The following is a 19,625-nucleotide window of genomic DNA, read 5'->3' on the forward strand; positions in this document are numbered from 1 at the left end:
AGAAGGCAAAAATCCATGCTGGCAGATCTGGAGCAGACACTTCTTTTCTCCTACCCCAAGATCACATTCCAGTTGTATGGTTCTTTTCTCCCTTAAAATCACCTCTATACTGGAAGGGCTCTTCATTATTTTTATGCAAATAGGCCTAGATAGATGGTGCTCCGTGACTCTGGAGACAAGCCCAGACATGCCTGGGCTTTCTTTAGCTTGAACTGCCATCTGGACTCCCAGGCTCAAACACAAACTGAAAACACACATAACATCCACACCCTCCTCCTCATATGCAGATAGCCTTTCATAAGGCCCTGGGAGGGCTCCAACCCTATAAGGTTTGATGCTTGCTTAATATAGATACGTAACAAAAATTGTCAGCAAGAAAAATAACTTGAGATGATGGTTAACTTTGTTTAATTTTGTTTTAAGTTTTTATTCATTTAACTCATCTCCACACTCAACGTGGGGCCCAAATTCAGGATGCAGAGATCAAGAGTCACATGCTCCACCAACTGAGCCAGCCCGCAGCCCCAGCTTTGTTCAATGTTTAATGAAGTTTCGGTAAGTCATCTAAACATAATTGTTAAGAACAACTGAATTAAAGAAATGTGAGATGAAAGTTTATAAATGAACTTTTCAACAATGATTATGTTTAATAAGTGTGTGTACTTGAAATTTTTTTAATGTTTATTAATTTTTGAGAGAGAGAGAGAGAAAAAAAAAAAGCATGAGTGGGGGAGGGCCAGAGAGAGAGAGAGGGAGACACAGAATCTGACGCAGACTCCAGGCCCTGGAAGCTGTCAGCAGAGCCCGATGGGGGGGCTCAAACACACAAATAGTGAGATCATGACCTGAGCCAAAGTCAGACACTCAACCAACTGAGCCACCCAAGCACCCCTAAAGTGTGCCACTTTAAAATAGTTTCCAAAATGTTTTTGGTACCTTTAAATCTTACAGTTCTACCAAGTTAAAAGTGGAATGATTGGGGTGCCTGGGTGGCTCAGTCGGCTAAGCATGGCTGAGCATCCAACTTTGGCTCAGGTCATGATCTCATGGCTTGTGAGTTCAAGCCCCATGTCAGGCTCTGTGCTGGCAGCTTGGAGCCTGAAGCCTGCTTTGGATTCTGTGTCTCCCTCTCTCTCTGCTCCTCCCCTGTTCATGCTCTGTTTCTCTCTCCTTCAAAAATAAATAAACATTTTAAAAAATTTTTAAGTGAAATGATGGGTATTAATTGAATATCTAGATTATTTACAAATCAGTACCTGCTTTTGGCTTCCTATTTAAATGAAACAATTTTGGAGTCTGTTAGTAAACATGTCTTGTGCCACGTTGAAAATTGTGGAAAATAGATGCTTCTAGAAATAATGAAATAGTATATTCATGAATTTGCCAATCTATAAGATGTTGGTATATAACAGTTCATAACTGCTTGCTTTTTAGTTTTCACTAAGAAAGTAAGATTTCTAAGAGATAAGAATTCCAACTAACGTATATAATTAAAACTACTAGTAATAATTCCCCAAAACAGGGTAGAGCAATTGTTTCCTCCCCTGCACCATGTATGTCCGGCCATTACTCTGTCCAATAAAAAGCAAATCCAGACTCAGTAAGGAGAGACTTTATTCAAAAGGAGTCTTACAAGGGGGCAGGGAAAGATAAATGAAATTGGTCAGGGGGACTGTTGCAAGAAGAGAACACCATGAGTATAAAGTCTTCAAGCATCTCAAGATTTAAGGGGGAATTTTTTTTTTCTTTTGTAGAAAGGAATAAACAATGCTAGAAAGAACTGAGCTTTCTAGCACTGGGAAGGTGGGATGAAAAGGCAGTGAAAGGGGATATTGGATCAGAGGAAGTTTTACTCTAGAGGAGCTTAACCAAAGTTTGGTTAACAAGCATTGTGTTTCAATGGATCAGCAGGGACAAGCAGTTCAGCTGAGCACTTCTGAGGCAAAGAACGAGGGTTTGGAGGGTCTGTGTCTGGCCTTACTACAGATAAATGAGGGGGACATCTGTGAGTCTTATCTATGTCATATGGTGAGGGGTTGCTCCTTGCAGTAAGCAATTTTCTGAAACAGAAAGGTATAGGGATTTCTTAACCTACAGTTAATCAACATTGCCAATTCATAGCAGCAGATACATAAGAAACCTTTAAGAACCTGCAACTTGAGCGCTTGAATGTGCCCTTTGGTTTCTTCATTCTACAAAGTCTAAGGAGGACCTGCTATGTACTACTATGTATCTGCCGGGGATACAGGGAACTATATCCCATAATGCTCCCTGCCTCTACAGTATCAGTCAGGTCCAGCCTGAAAACAAATAGCACACTCACTGTGATCGGTAAAGGGACCATGTTCAACAATGTAGAGAGGGTCAGGGGAACCCGCCAGGAAAGATGTAGATCCCCAGGGCTAGCCACAGCTCTCACAGGCCAGAGGAGGAAGCAATTACAGGAACCCAGAAGGATAGCCCTAGTCGTTAGCCAAAGGCTACAGAAAACCTCTGGCCTTTAGTGAAGTTCAAAAAATATAAAGCACAGTCTTTATGCAAATAAAATGAGCATGCGCCAAAGAGTTTATTCAGTTCATTCATTAAGGAAGGAATTGGTAAGATAGTAGGGCAGGTTCAAATTCAGGAAACATAACTTATATAGTCAGCCAAAGAATATCTGAAGTGAGTTTGCTAATATGAAACTGATTAATGCTTTCATACAGATGTCTGTAGCAGATTGTTCATAATAACCAAAAAGTGGAAATAATCCAACGCCCATCAATTGATGAATGGACAGACAAAATGTGCTACATCCACACAGTGTAAAATTCTCAGGACAAGTGACCCCAATCAACAGGTTCACCACATAGAAATAAGTAGGTTTATTAGTCACCTAGAGCTATGTAATGAATTGCCACAAACTTAGTGGTTTAAAACAACACTCATTTATTAACTCATGGTGTCCCTAGAAGGGACAGTCCAGACAAGGCTCCGTGGGATTCTGTGCTCAGCGTTTCACAATGGAGGTGTTTACAAGCTGTGTTCTCACCTGGAGGCTGGACTAGAGAAGAATCATGTCCAAGTTCATTTGTGTTGTTGGCACAATTTAGTTCCTTGCAGTTGGAGGATTGAGGTCTCCACTTTCTCACTTATTATTGGCCAGGAGTCACTCTCAGCTCGAAGATGTGCGCAGGCTCTTGCCACAGGATTCCCTCCATCTTCAAAGCCAGCAAGGACAGGCTGACTCCTTCTCCAGTTGTGAATCTCTGGCCTCTAACGTTCTCCACCTCTGACTTCTAGATCCAGAGTTAGAGTTTGTGTAGGGGCGCCTGGGGTGGCTCAGTCAGTTAAGCATCCAACTTTGGCTCAGGTCATGATCTCACAGTTTGTGGGTTCAAGCCCCACATTGGGCTCTGTGCTGACAGCTTGAATCCTGGAGCCTGCTTTGGATTCTGTGTCTCCTTCTCTCTCTGCCCCTCCCCCGCTCACACTCTTTCTTTCTCTCAAAAATAAATACACATTTTAAAAATTTTTAAAAAAGAAGAGTTTGTATAAAAAGCCCAGGCCCACCCGAATAATCTCTTTTGATTAACTCAGAGTCAACTAAGCAAAACCTGCAAAATCCCTTTTGCTGTATAACATAATCATGGAAGTGATATCCTGTCCTTTTCACAGGGAAGGAAGTTATATAAGGGCAGGGGTCATTGGGGTTAGTCTTCAATTCTGCCTACCATATACCAATATTGTTAAAATACATATTATTGGGCCTCACATCTAGAAATTCCAATGCAGTCAGTCTCAGATGGTCCTAAGGCTCAGTGTTATTTAAAGCTTTTGAGATGATGCTGAGAAACAGCCCCCTTCCAGGTATGTCTCACAAACCTGGAATAGTTACAACACGTGTTCAATTTTCTCCAGAACATCTGAATCAGAGATAGGACAGGTGAAAGAGAAAAAACAACAAATGGACAGAATATGTTAGAGTTCTGGGGGTGCCTGGGTGGCTCAGTCGGTTAAGCATCTAACTCTTGATCTCTGGTCGGGTCTTGACCCCAAGGTCTTGAGTTCATGCCCCGCGTTGGGCTCTGCACTGGGCGTGAAGCCTACTTAAAAAAAGAGAAAGAGGGAGATAAACTTACAGAGAAATGTTGAAAAGGAAAAAAGAGAGAGTTCCAAAAAAACACTCAAAAAGAAGAAAAGCTGTTCAAAATCACTTTCAGGCTTTCACAGTTTCTAGGTCATTCCCAGAAAGTTCATGCTACCAGAAAAAGAAATATAAATGCGAAGGGGGGCAGAATTAAAACAGTCCTGCGGTGGGAATGCAAACTGGTGCAGCCACTCTGGAAAACAGTATGGAGGTTCCTCAAAAAACTAAAAATAGAACTACCTTATGACCCACCAATTGCACTACTAGGCATTTATCCAAGGGATACGGGTGTGCTGTTTTGAAGGGACACATGCACCCCAATGTTTATAGCAGCCCTATCGGCAATAGCCAAAGTATGGAAAGAGCCCAAATGTCCATTGACGGATGAATGGATAAAGAAGTTGTGGTCTGTATATACAATGGAGTATTACTCGGCAATCAAAAAGAATGAAATCTTGCCATTTGCAACTACATGGATGGAACTGGAGGGGATTATGCTAAGCGAAATTAGTCAGTCAGAGAAAGACAAATATCATATGACCTCACTCATATGAGAACTTTAAGACACAGAACAGGGGTGCCTGGGTGGCTCAGTCAGCTAAGCGTCCGACTTCAGCTCAGGTCACAATCTCGTAGTTCGTGGGTTCAAGCCCCGCGTCGGGCTCTGTGCTGACAGCTCAGAGCCTGGAGCCTGTTTCAGATTCTGTGTCTCCCTCTCTCTCCCGTTCATGCTCTACCTCTCTCTGTCTCAAAAATAAATAAACGTTAAAAAAAATTTAAAAAAAAAGACAGAACAGATGAACACAAGGGAAGGGAAGCAAAAATAATATAAAAACAGGGAGGGGGACAAAACAGAAGAGACTCATAAATATGGAGAACAAACTGAGGGTTACTGGAGGGGTTGTGGGAGGGGGGATGGACTAAATGGGTCAGAGGCATTAAGGAATCTACTCCTAAAATCATTGTTGCACTATATGTTAACTAATTTGGATGTAAATTTTAAAAAATAAAAAATAAAATTTTAAAAAAACAGTCCTGCAGATGAGTAATGGAGAATGGTCACACAACAATGTGAATGTACCTAATGCCTTTGCACTGCACACTTTAACACGATTAAGATGTTAAAATTAGGTACATTTTACAAGATTAAAAAAAATTTTTTTTAGCGAGATGTATTGAATTATTATGTGGTTGCATAAAAATGGTAACATATGGGTACCACGTTTTGTAACTGATGTGCAAACACACATATGTGTTTTCAAGTTTCTGTTTCTATTTTGATTTTTATATTGCTATTTAAAAATATATGTATGGTAAGAGCCTTGTAAAATTAAATGTGTACCAACACTGTAACTAATCAGTTCACTTCTAGGTGTTTCCCTGATAACGATGAACATGTGTTAACCGACAGGTGCCCAGTGCTGTTTGTAGCCGCATTATTCATAATAAGCAAAACCGGGAAACAACCCAAATGTCCGTCAACTAGGGAACAGATTTCTAAAGAACAAAAATTCAATGGAATAAATTTAACAATCCATCAGTTCGGGAGCATCCCTTCCAGAAAATGGCACTCTATGGAACGGTATAAAACAAAGTTTTTCTGAGCGAGAGAGTGGAGCAAAGAAGTTATTACCAAACAAAAGAAAAGATTGTTTCAGGGGCACCTTGGTGACTCAGTCCGTTAAGTGTCTAACTCTTGGTCTCTTGGTTTCTGTTCAGGTCATGATCTCACAGTCGTGGGATCCAGCCCTGCTTGAGACTCTCTCTCTCCCTCTGCCCTTCTTCTTTGTGGTCTCTTTCTCTAAAAAAAAAAAAAAAAGTTTCAGGCTAAGCCCCATTCATTCTACAGAAGAGGAAGAGGAAATAGAAGGGATCTTAGTTCATGCATTACCTCATTAGCACTGATCAGGACCTTTCAGGTTGACTGTTCAAAAATCACGTTTTGGGGAGGTTGAGGCTGCCATGATGTCTTGGCTTGCCATCGTGGGAGCAAATGACTCCATTCAGGGTCGTTGTTTCTTTTCCAACAGGATAAGCAAACTGAGCTCCATTTGTACAATGAAATGTTACTCAACAACGAAGAAGGAATGAACTGCTGATACACAGAACATGGCTGAACTTCAGAAACCTTATTTTGAGTGAAAGATGCCAGACACCAACAAACACACTCTATATACTTCTACATATCAGACGTTCAGGAACAATTTTATGCATCGTAATGAGTGTCAGAACAATGGTTACAACAACACAACAATGGTTACAACCCTGTTGTGTTGACTTGGGAAGGACACATAGGACATTTCTGGAGTGATGGAAATGGTCCGAATCTTGGAAGGAATGTGGGTTACCGAGATAAAAGCGTCGGTCAATATCATTGCAATGGTATGCTTGTAATTATGTAAATTCTATGTCCATTAAAAACCCTGTGATTTGGGGGTGCCTGGGTGGCTCAGTCAGTTAAGAGTCCAACTCTTTGTTGTTGTTGTTGTTTGTTGTTGTTAAGCGTCCAACTCTTGATCTCAGCTCAGGTTGTGAGCTCAAGCCCCACGTTGGATGTGAAGCCTACTTAAAAATAAATAAAGAAATAAAAATAAATTAAAGCCCTGGGATTTGGGTTTCATAATTAACATAATTCATCTCACAGGTGCTCACCAATTTTCTGAAATTGCTTGCGTTTAAAATCTTTTTCTTCTGGGGTGCCTGGGTGGCTGTCAGCTAAGTGTCTAACTTTGGCTCAGGTCATGATCTCACAGTTCATGGGATCAAGCCCCCATTGGGCTCCAGGCTGACAGAGCAGAGCCTGCTTGGGATTCTGTCTCTCTTTCCCTCTCTCTCTGCCCCTCCCCTGTCTCTCAAAATAAATAAATAAACTTAAAAAAGTCTTTTTCTTCTAACGAATTGGAAGCCAAGTAGTCCCCAAACTATCCTCCTGCACAAGAAATAAAATGGAGAGTCCACTGAGAGGGAAATCATAAACACCAGAAGTAAAAACCACGGGGAGTCATAGGCTAGTAGAACAGCCAGGTAAGAACTTAGCTGAAGCACCAACTGGGGGGGTGGGGTACCCATGTTATAGATGGAATGTGTCCCCCAAATTTCTCAAGTTGAGGTCTTATGCCCCAATGTAATGGTATTCGGAGATGGGGCCGTTGGAAGGTGATATTGCATATAATATATATTTTTATTTATTTATAGTATATATTATATATACTATATATAAATAAAAATATATATTTATATAGTTATATATATTTATAATATTATAAATATAATAATATATATATTTGGTCTTGTCTCCAGTCCCTGACACAGAGCTCCTAGCTCCTAAAATCCTGTAATCTCCTTTCATTATTCATAACAAGCCCCTTTTTAAACTCAACTGTGCCTGAGTTTGTGTTAACGAAGTGACTTTTGGAAAGCCCCAAAGGATGGGGGAGCTGGTTGCCACGGAACGAAAGTAATTTAGAGGGTTCGAACTTTCAGCCCCACCCCCTCATGGCCTACGTGGGAAGAGGGACTGGAAATTGAGCTCAGCACTAATGGCCAATGATTTAATCAACCGTGCCTACATAACGAAAGCTCTGACCCGAAGGTGTTTTCGGAGGGCAGGGTGTCTGTCTGGACAGGGCGCAGAGGCCCGACCCCTCTCCAAACTTGGCCCCATGTGTCTCTTCCATCTGGCCGTTGCTGACTTGTATCCTCTTATATCAAACAGGTAATCAATCTAGACTGTTTTCCTGAGTTCTGTGAGTTTGGGATTGCAAATTATCAACCCGAGGAGTTGTGGAAACCTGCTACTCACAGCCGGTTGGTCAGAGACCCAGACATGGTTGGCACCTGAAGCGGGAGGGGGGGGGGGCAGGCAGTCTGGTGGGACCGAGCCCTTAACTGGTGGGATCTCCCACTAACTCCAGATAGATGGTGGGGGGATTGAATCATAGGATGCCCAGCTGGGGTCAGAGAATTGGCCAGTGTGGGGGGAAAAACCCACACATAGGGTGTCAAAAGTGATCGATGAGGCCACCTGGGTGGCTCAGTCTGTTGAACGTCGGAATCGTGGTTTTGGCTCTGGTTATGATCTCACGGTTGGGGGGTTAGAGCCCCACATAGGGCTCCATGCAGAGAGTGCAGAATCTGCTTGGGATTCTCTCTCTCTCCCTCTTTCTGCCCCTCCCCTCCTCACCTCTCTGTCTCTCTCTCTTTCTCTCTCTCTCCCCAGCCCCCCGCCCACTACCATGTAAGGACACAGCAAGCAGGACGCAGCTGTTTGCCAGCCAGGAGGAGAGTTGTTGACAGAACCTGACCCTGCTGGGCCTTCCCAGCCTCCAGAACTGTGAGAAAATAAAGGTCTGTTGTCTACACCGCCCCCTCCCTGAGTCTGTAGTATTTTATTACATCAGCTCAAGCTGACTAGGACAGCCTTCCTGGAGCTGGGTGCTACACTTCAGGAAGGGATCTTTACTCCAGACCTGCAGGCAGCCAATGCGTGATACAGAGCATCTCGTAAGCAGAATAACCAGACTCTGAGATCTAGAGAAGGCTTTCCCAGACTCAGTGCTATTGACACTTGGAGCTGGGTGGTTCTCCATGGTGGAGGCATCCTGGGCACTTCGAGGTGTTGAGCAGCATCCCTGCCCACACCCACCTGATGCCAGGAGTTTCCCCCCCACCATGTGATAACCATACATCTCTGTAGACATTGCCTGGTGTCCCTGGCAGGGGGATGGGGGGGCGGGCAGAGTCATCCCCAGTTGAGAACCATTAGTCTAGGTTTGGGGTAAGCACAATAATAAGCCTGGAAATTCAACTGTCTGGGTACAAGCCCTAAGCCCCCCTCCTTAGGTAAATTACTTCAAGCGCTAGCCTCAGCTGCTTTGTTGCTAGAATCAGAATGATACCCCATCACCACCGTTTTGGCTGGAATGGGGCAGCAAGCTGCCCCAAAAAAGTACTGGCTTTATTTTGCTTAAAATTGTAAGAGTCAGGAATTAAAAAAGGGTTTGTTGGGGTGGTTGCTCTGTGATCCAAGTGGTACCTGCTGGGGCAGCTGGGTCTAGAGAATCCAATTCCGAAGTGACCCCGTCACTCACAGGTCTGTGCCCCGGTCCGCTCTCTCTCCTCAGCCCCCTTGCTCCTTTCCAGCCTCTCCCTCCCCACAAGGCACAGCCAAGATTCAGCACATTTATTTACTCAACACACACACACACATATATATATATATTTTTTTTAAGAGAGTACCACAATCACCCTTTATGTGGTCCCAAGGAAAGAAGAGTCCTGAGGTTTGGGATGGAGGGGGCTGTCAGTGGGTAGTTATCCTTTTCTTTACCTTTTTAATGTTTATTTATTGATTTTAAGACAGACAGGGAGAACGCCCGTGCATGATCGGGGGAGGGGCACAGAGAGAGAGAGAGAGAGAGAGAGAGAGAGAGAATCCCAAGCAGACTCCCCAATGTCAGCACAGAGCCCGACGTGGGGCTCGCCCTCATGAACCCTTAGATCATGACCTGAACCAAAACCATGAGCTGAAGAACCACCCAAGCGCCCTGGTAGTTATCTGTTTCTGGACCAAGATTTAGTTGCCTTTTTTTATAGTTTTGCTTGCCCTTATGATGGAAAATGATATGGTTTCAGTTGGTTCTCAAAGCCCCATTGAAACAGACATGATGTAGATTACAGGAACTTCATACCTGTCTCTGCATCGGTACACATCCCTCACATCTGACTTCTTTTGAATCTCATTAAGGGGAGCATGTATCTTAAAAGAATAAATTATTTTACATTTATTTACATTTCACAAATTATTTACATTTATATTTACAATGATTTACATTTTTTAAAATTCCATTATATTGGAAATCAATATATTTACCTAGACAGACAATGCTGACCAGAACAAAAAAAAAATTTGTTTTCTGCTACATCTTTGATCATAAATGGGTTTGTGAGTAGTTATCAATAGCAGCATATTCTGAAACTGTTTTTCCCCCCAAATAAGAAAAAATTCAAAAAGTAAAATTCATCATCAGGGTGATCTCCAAAATAGCGGCTGACTCCTTTCTTTCCTTTTAAACAAGTTTAGATAATCCCAAATAACAGTTAAAGTGATAGTGTCTGTAGAATCAGTGCCTGTGGTCACATCCAAGTACATGATTCTGAGATCAGGAATTAACATCAAGTTTCCATTTCATAAGATACAATAAACAGTATGCAGCATGCAAATACTTCTGACCAGAAATTTTTTAAGCACCAAAATATGGCTTTTTACCTATACAACTAAAAATATTTATAATTCTGATATTTTCCATGGCAAAAACAAGTCAAGTGCATCGTGCTATAGATAGCACGAAGAACCAAGAAGCAAACATCATACAAGAGAGAATGGTTGCAGGAAATATTCTAGATGAAAGCATACCAAATGTATTAACTAAGGGCCACCTGTGCCCCACTGCCACGAGGATATTCAAACCTCACTCCATCCCCCACATTCCTAATCACCTTTTCAGGGAGGGAAGCTGAAATGGAGGCAGGCAGCATGAAATGCCTAATGTCCAAATGAGTAACTATGTTTAAAGGGACTCACCACCACCACCCCCAGCTTTATTGAGGTATAACTGATAAATACAATTGCATATATTTAAAGTGTACAACATGGGGCGCCTGGGTGGCTCAGTCAGTTGAGCATCTGACTTCCACTCAGGTCATGATCTCACGGTTTGCGTGAGTTTGAGCCCCGCATCCGGCTCTGTACTGACAGCTCAGAACCTGGAGCCTGCTTCGGGTTCTGTGTCTCCCTCTCTCTCTGCCCCTTCCCCACTGGCGCTCACTCTCTCTCTCTCTCTCAAAAATAAAAAAATATATAAAAATATAATAAAATAAAGTGTAAAACGTGATGAGTTGACATAACTATACATTGTGAAAGAATTACCACAATAAAGTCAGTTAACAATAAAGTCATTATACGTAGTTACCTTTTTGTGATGTGTGGTGAGAAGGCTTAAAATTTACTTTCAACAAATTTCAATTATACAATAAAATATAGTTACCGTGCTGTACATCAGATCCACAGAATTTGTTCATCCTTCTTTTCAAGTTTATTTATTTTGAGGGGGCGAGGGGCAAAGAGAGAGAGACATAACCCCAAGCAGGTTCTATACGATCAGTGCAGAGCCTGATGCAGGGCTCAAACTCACAAGCCATGAGATCATGACCTGAGCTAAAACCAAGAATCATACGCTTAACCCACTGAGCTACCCAGGTGTCCGAACTTGTTCATCTTATAAGGGAAAGTTGGTACCCTTTGGCCAATATCTCCCCATTTTCTTCACCCTCCAGACCCTGGTAACCATGGTCCTACTCTGTTACTATAAATTTGACCTTTCTTTTCCTGATTCTACTTATAAGTAATATCATACAGTATTTGTCTTTGTCTGGTTTATTTTACTTCAGGTTCATGCACATTGTAGTAAATGGCAGGATTTCTACTGTTTTATGGCTCAACAATACTAATATATAAAAATATAGGAACACCTGAGTGGCTCAGTTGGTTAAGCATCTGAATTCGACTCAGATCATGATCTCACGGTTCATGCACTTGAGCCCCACATCTGGCTCTGTGCTGACAGCTCAGAGCCTAGAGCCTGCTTCAGATTCTGTCTCCCTCTCTCTCTCTGTCCCTCACCCCCCCCCCAAAAAAAATAAATAAACATTAACAGGAAACCATCAAAATCCTGCAGGAGAAAACAGGTAACAACCTCTTCGACCTCAGCCACAGCAACTTCTTACTTGACACGTCTCCAAAGGCAAGAGAAATAAAAGCAAAAATGAACTATTGGGACCTCATGAAGATAAAAAGCTTCTGCACAGCAAAGGGAACAATCAACAAAACTAAAAGGCAAGCGACAGAACAGAAGAAGATATTTGCAAATGACATATTGGGTAAAGGGTTAGTATCCAAAATCTATAAAGAACTTACCAAACTCAACACCTGAAAACCAAATAATCCAGTGAAGAAATGGGCAGAAGACATGAATAGACACTTTTCCAAAGAAGACATCCAGACGGCCAACAGACACATGAAAAGATGCTCAACGTCACTCCTCATCAGGGAAATACAAATCAAAACCACATTGAAATACCACCTCACACTGGCCAGAGTGGCTAAAATTAACAACTCAGGAAATAACAGATGTTATTGAGGATGAGGAGAAAGGGGAACCCTCTTGCACTGTTGGTGGGAATATAAACTGGTGCATCCACTCTGGAAAACAGTATGGAGGTTCCTCAAAAAATTAAAAATAGAACTACCCTACAACCCAGCAATTGTACTACTAGGAATTTATCCAAAGGACACAGGAGTGCTGATTCATAGGGGCACTTGTACCTCAATGTTTATAGCAGCTCTTTCAACAATAGCCAAATTATGGAAAGAGCCCAAATGTCCATCCGCTGACGAACAGATAAAGAAGATGTGGTTTATATATACAATGGAATACTACTTGGCAATAAGAAAGAATGAAATCCTGCCATTTACAACAACATGGATGGAACTGGAGGGCATTAATGCTAAGTGAAATAAGTCGGTCAGAGAAAGACAGATATCATATGTTTTCACCCATATGTGGAATTTGAGAAACTTAACAGAAGACCATGGGGGAAGGGAAGGGGAAAAAAATAGTTTCAAACAGAGAGGGAGGCAAACCCGTAACGCACTCTTAAATACAGAGAACAAACTGAGGGTTGATGGGGAGGTGGGGGAGAGGGAATGGGTGATGGGCATTGAGGAGGGCACTTGTTGGGATGAGCACTGGGTGTTGTATGTAAGCGATGAATCACAGGAATCTACCCCCAAAACCAAGAGCACACTGTATATAGTGTATGATAGCTAACTTGACAATAAATTATATTTTTAAAAAGAAAAATATATATGTATATAATATCATTGTATTATCAACATAACATATTAATATCCATTTATCAATACCAATTAATCTATAATTATATAATTCATACATATTAACATATTAATCACATATTTCATTAAATGATATTATATTTATATATTTATAAATATATCCATTTATATATCATATATAAATAATATATACAACATAAATATCATAATATATAATTCCATATATAATAGCATTCTATTTATAATAAAAGAAGTATATATATAACACATTTTCTTTTTTTAATAGTTTCTATTTTATTTATTTTTTATTTTTATTTATTTATTTTTTTTAATTTACATCCAATTAGTTAGCATCTAGTGCAACAATGATTTCAGGAGTAGATTCCTTAATGCCCCTTACCCATTTAGCCCATCCCCCCTCCCACAACCCCTCCAGTAACCCTCTGTTTGTTCTCCATATTTATGAGTCTCTTCTGTTTTGTCCCCCTCCCTGTTTTTATATTATTTTTGCTTCCCTTTCCCTATGTTTATCTGTTTTGTATCTTAAAGTCCTCGTGAGTGAAGTCCTATGATATTTGTCTTTCTCTGACTAATTTTGCTTAGCATAATACCCTCTAGTTCCATCCACGTAGTTGCAAATGGCAAGCTTTCATTCTTTTTGATTGCCGAGTAATGCTCCATTGTATATATACACCACATCTTCTTTATGCATTCATCCATCGATGGACATTTGGGCTCCCTCCATACTTTGGCTATTGTTGACAGTGCTGCTATAAACATTGGGGTGCATGTGTCCCTTCGAAATAGCATACACGTATCCCTTGGATAAATACCTAGTAGTGCAATTGCTGGGTTGTAGGGTAGTTCTATTTTTAATATTTTGAGGAACCTCCAGACTATTTCCTAGAGTGGCTGCACCAGGTTGCATTTCCACCAACAGTGCAAAAGAGATCCTCTTTGTCCGCATCCTTGCCAACATCTGTTGTTGCCTGAGTTGTTAATGTAACACATTTTCTTTATCCACACATCTAACAGTGAACACTTAGGTGATTTCCACATCTTGCCTATTGTGAGTAATGCTACAATTAACACAAGAGTGCCAATATCTCTTCAAGGCACTGATTTTGTTTTCTTCAGATACATACCAGGAAGTGAGATTGCTGGATCATAAAGTAGTTCTATTTTTTATTTTTTTGAGAAACCCTATATCATTTACCACAATGGCTGCACCAATTTACATTCCCACCAACAGTGCCTATGGGTTCCCTTTTCTCCGCTTCCTTGCCAACAATTGTTATTTTGGGAGTTTTTTTGATAAAAGCCTTTCTACCAGGTATGAAGTAACATCTATTATGGTTTTGATTTCCATTTCCCTGATGCTGAGTGATGTTGAGCACCTTTTCATGTACCTGTTGGCCATTTGTATCTCTTCTTTGGAAAAGTTTACTTGGGTCCTTTGCCCATTTTTTTCTTTGGATTATTTGTTTTTGTTGTTGCTGTGGTTGTTGTTTGTTTGTTGTTTGTTTGTTTGCTATAGGGTTGTGTGAGTCCCTTATATATTTTGAAGACTAACTCTTTATCAGATAAATGGCTTGCAAATATTTTCTTCCATTCAGTGGGTTGCCTTTTCACTTGGTTGATGGTTTCCTTTGCTGTGCAGAGAAGTTTTTTGGTTTGGCTTGGTCATGTTTGTTCATGTTTGTCTTTGCTTTTGAAGTTGGTTCCAAAAAATCATCACCAAGATCTACGTCAAGGAGCTTACTGTTTTCTTCTAGAGGTTTTATGGTTTCAGGTCTTACATTCAAGTCTTTAATCCATTTTGAGTTAATTTTTGTGTGTGGTGTAAGATAGGGGTCTAGTTTCATTCCTTCGCACATGGCCACCCAGTTGTCCCAAAATCAGTTGTTGAAAAGATGGTTATTTTCCCATCATATACTCTTGCTTCATTTGTCATAAATTAATTGCCCATATGCGCAGGTCTATTTATGGGCTCTCTATTGTGTTCCACTGATTTGTGTCTGCTTTAATGCCAGTACCGTACTGTTTTGATCACTTGTTATGTCCTTGTCCAGCTTTAGTATCCAGGAAATACTGGCCTCATAAAATGAATTTGGGAGAGTTCTCCCCTCTTTTGTTATTTGGAAGAGTTTGAGGGAGACTGATACTAATTTTTGTTTAAGTGTATGGAAGAATTAACCAGTTAAGCCATCTGGTCCTGGACTTTCGTTTGTTGGGGGACTTTTGATTATTGGTTAAATTTCCTTACTAGTCATTTGTCTGTTCAGATTTTCTATTTCTTCATGATTTAATCTCAGCAGGTTGTAGATTTCTAGGAATTTCTTCTAACTTATCCATTTCTTCTATTTCTTCTAACTTACCCAACTGCTTTGCTACATTCCATAAGTTTGGGTATATAATATTCCCATCTTCATTGGCTCTGTGATGTGTTTTAATTTCCCTTTCGATTTCTTCTTTGCCCCGTTGATTGTTCAGGAGTGTATTGATTAATTTCCACATATTCACGAATATTTCCCTTTCTTTCCTGTTACTGATTTCTGGTTTCATATCACTGTGGTTAGAGAAGATAGTTGATTTGGTTCCAATCTTCTTAAATTTGTTTTGTAGCCTAACATATGATCTATCCCAGGGAGTGTCCCATGTGTACCAAAAGATGTGTATTCAGCTGGTGTTGGATGAAATGTCCTCTATCCTGTTAGGTCTGTTCAGCCTAAAGTACAGTTCAAGTCCAATGTTTCCTTATTGGGTTTTTTGCCTGGCTAATCTACCCACCATTGAAGTGGGGTATTAAAGTCCTCTATTATTATTACATGACTGTTTATGTCTCTCTTCAGATTTTCTGATGTTTGCATAACATATCCTTGTGTTCCAGTGCTGGAGGTACATATATGTTATATCCTCTTGATGAAGTGACTCCTTTATCGTTATATAATGAACTTGTCTCTTGTTACAGTTTTTATTTAAAGTCTATTTTGTCTGATAAAAGCGTAGTTGCCCCTGCTGTCTTTTGGCTTCCATTGGTATGGAATGTCTTCCTCTATCCCTTCACTTTGAGCCTTTTCGTGTTCTTAAGGCTGATGTGTGCCTCCTGTAGGCAACATATAGTTGTGTCTTGGGCTTTTTTTAAAATCCATTCATCCACTCAATGTTGTTGTTTTTTTTTTTTGTTTTTTTTTTGTTTTTTTTTTTTTGTTTTTTGAGATGGAGAGAGAGAAACCGTGCAAGCAGGGGAGGGGGCAGAGAAAGAAAGAGAGAATCTCAAGTAGACTCCATGCTCAGTGCAGACCCTAACACAGGGTTCAATGTACCCTGACATGAGCCAAAATCAAGATTCAGATGCTTGACCGACTGAGCCACCTCAGTGCCCCTCCACTCTATGTCTTTTGATTGGAGAATTTAATCCATTCACAGTTGAAGTAACTACTGGTAGGTAAGGACATCCTATTGCCATCTTATCAATTGTTTTCTGGATGTTTGTAACTCCTTTGTTCCTTTCGTTCTTTCTTGCTGCCCTCCTTTTTGATTTGACGATTTTCCATAGCGATATGCTTTGATTCTTTTCTCTTTATCTTTTTTGTATCTACTGTCAGTTTTTGTTCTGTGGACACGAGGCTTATGTAAAACACCCCATAGTTAAAACAGTCTTTTTAAAGCTGATTACAGCTTAATTTCAACCGCATAAAATAACTCTACCCTCTTACATCCCCCTCATCATAGTTAAGTTTCCTTGGGTTAATTACTGAAACATTGTGTTTCGTTGGCAGTGTCTCATTTTCTTGATTTTTCATGTTCCTTGAAGTCTTGCATTGCTGTCTTCAGATTTGAAGAATGGCTCGTGTCTTTCAGTCTTTATTGATTGGCTGCAGGAGGGAGATGGCTTCACCAGTCAGCACTACTAGGGATTCTGAGGCTCTCAGACCTTCCCAAGGATGTACCCACTGCACAATTCCTCTTCCCTCTTGGGGGGCATTCTTAAGATTGTAAGACTTCTATGGATCCTATGAAGCCTGACCAAGTGCTGAGAGCCTCCTTTTTGCTTTTCCCCCATGGCGGTGCCCTGAAATGCTCAATTTTGTACGTTTCCTCCTTACCCACCCATGTTTGCTGATTGCCTAATGTGTCGGGCACTTTTCTCAATACCTGGGATTCATCAGTAAATTTCAAACTTTTGCTATCATGGAGCTCACACTTTGGCAAATCAAAGCTGGGTCTCTGTCATCTGCACCTCATCCTACATACCGGACTCTACCATTTCCCGAAACAGGAAGCCTTCTCTCTGGTTGCTAAAGTTGCATCATTTAATTAAATCCTCCTAATAAGCCATCAAAGTGGTGTGGCAGATGGTGTGTTCCAAAGATGAGTGTCCTAACATCTCCCATTCCAATGGGCCTTTATGCAGTTGGAACTTGCACCTCCAAAGTCATTTTCTCTACCTCCTTAAATTTGGGTGGGCTCTAAGGAAAGAATGGCAGATGACACAAGTGACTCTCAGGTATAGTGTTGAATCGTCCTGGCAGCCTCCATTTCTGCACTCCCTGCCTCTTGGAATCCAGCCACCATGTGAGCCTGCCATGCTGCGAGAAGCCCAAGCCACATAGAAAGGACAAGTGTAGGGGCGCCTTGGTGGCTCAGGTGGTTAATCAACCAACTTGGGCTCAGGTCATGATCTCACGGTTGGTGGATTCAGGGTCCCGTGTCAGACTGTGCCGACAGCTCAGAGCCTAGAGCCTGCTTTGGATTCTGTGTCTCCCTCTCCCTCTCTGCCTCTCCCCCGATCTCTCTCTCTCTCTCTCTCTCTCTGTCTCTCTCGCTCTCTCTCTCTCAGAAATAAACATTTAAAAAATTTTAAGGAAAGACGAGGGTATGTGCATGGTTTGAGAGTCCCGAGTGAACTTTGACAAGCATCCAGAGGATTCTTAATAACCAACTCAAGGTTATTTAAGTCATCTCCAACCATTTGAATCTTCCCAGTTGAGCCACAGGCACTGTAGACAGGAAAATCAGTCATTTCCACTACACCCTGCCATGACTGTTGACTCACTGAAGCCAGGAGTGTAATAAAATGGTTGTTGTTTTGTGCCACTAACTTTGGGGGATTTATTATGCCGTGTTGGATAGCAAAATAAAACAAGGTCGATGATAAATAGTGAATTGGCCAGGGGTGCTCTTTTTAATGGAATGTCAGGTAAGGAGATGGCTTTGGATCTGAGCACTGAATGGTGACCAAGAATCTACATGGGAAGACCTGGGAGAGGAGACTTCCAGGCAGAAGGAACAGCCAGAGCAAAGGCCCTGAGGCAGGACTGTGCCTGACGTGCGCAGGAACAGCTAGGAAGCCCACTGTGGCGGGAACAGAAGGGGCAGGTGGACGGTGAGATGCAGGAGGTAACAGGAGCACATTGGGCAGGATCTGATGAGTCAGTGTGAATAGCTGGGGGTTTTGGGTAGTGATTAATAGAAAGCCACTCGAGGTCACTGAATTAGCACCAAATCCCAGTCAGTGCAGCCTACGCTTCTCCACTTGTATCTGGCTCCACAATTCCCATCCTCGCCCAAGCCAACCCTAGAGGCCTCTGCCAGCTTCCCAGTCACGTTCCTCCTTCCAATTTCTACACCACAATCATAGCTTAAAATCTTCCACTGACTTTATCCTGAAGACAGAAAAATGTCCAATCCCCAAATGTGCACGGGAGGCCTTCATAATTTCTCTAACCTCATTCCCTACCACTGTCTGCCTCACTACTCCCCTCTAACCACACTGGTCCTCCCTGGGGTGCAAACAGACCTGGACTACTCTCACCTCAGGGCCGTTTGCACCTGCTCTGCCCTCTGTCTGGAATGTCTTCCTCCCAGATATCCTTGGGGCTGGATTTTTGTCAGCATTCTAATTTCACCACATGTGCTACCGTCTAAGAGAAGATATCCATGACCACCACTTAAAAATAGACACGCCCCCACCAGGGCTGCCTGGGGTGCTCAGTTGGTTAAGTGTCTGACACTTGGTTTCAGTTCAGGTCATAATCTCATGGCTCATGGGATCAAGCCCGGCGTTGGGCTCTGCACTGACAGCACGGAGCCTGCTTGGGATTCTCTCTCTCCTTCTCTCTGCCCCTCTCCTGTCCACACTCTCTGCCTCTCAAAATAAATAAATAAAAATTTAAAAAATAGACCCCCCCCCATTGTCTAGAACATCTCCCACATATTTCTTTCACAACATTTGTAATGGTTAATTTTGTATGTCAACTTGGCTAAGCCACAGTCCCCAGATATTTGGCCACACATCAGTCTAAATTTTGCTGTGAAGGTATTCTTTTAGATGACTCATGTTTAAATTAGTAGCAGATTTTGAACAAAGCATATTGCCCCCCGTAATGTGGTTGGGCCTCATCCAATCAGTTGATGTCCTTCAGGGAAAAAGACTGAAGTTCCCCAGAGGTAGAAGGAATTCTGCCCCAAGAATGCCTTCAGGGCGGCACCTGAGTTGTGTGAACCATCTCCTCAAAATAAATCTCTCTACACATACATGCTTATCCCATGGGTTCTGTTTCTCTGCAGAACTCTAAT

At 41.7% G+C, this 19,625-nt stretch overlaps 1 long non-coding RNA gene across 1 annotated transcript; it reads left to right on the forward strand.

Moving 5' to 3' along the window:
- The first annotated feature begins 232 nt into the window (after nt 1–232).
- LOC147583834 (uncharacterized) lies at nt 233–8,491 on the forward strand. The gene is made up of 3 exons (XR_015243466.1): nt 233–329; nt 424–555; nt 8,349–8,491. It is a non-coding gene; the product is annotated as an uncharacterized LOC147583834 (long non-coding RNA).
- The last annotated feature ends 11,134 nt before the right edge of the window (nt 8,492–19,625 follow it).

This window comes from Puma concolor, chromosome A2 (assembly GCF_028749965.1).
Source record: "Puma concolor isolate L17-30 chromosome A2, mPumCon1.1.hap2, whole genome shotgun sequence".
NCBI lineage: Eukaryota > Metazoa > Chordata > Mammalia > Carnivora > Felidae > Puma > Puma concolor.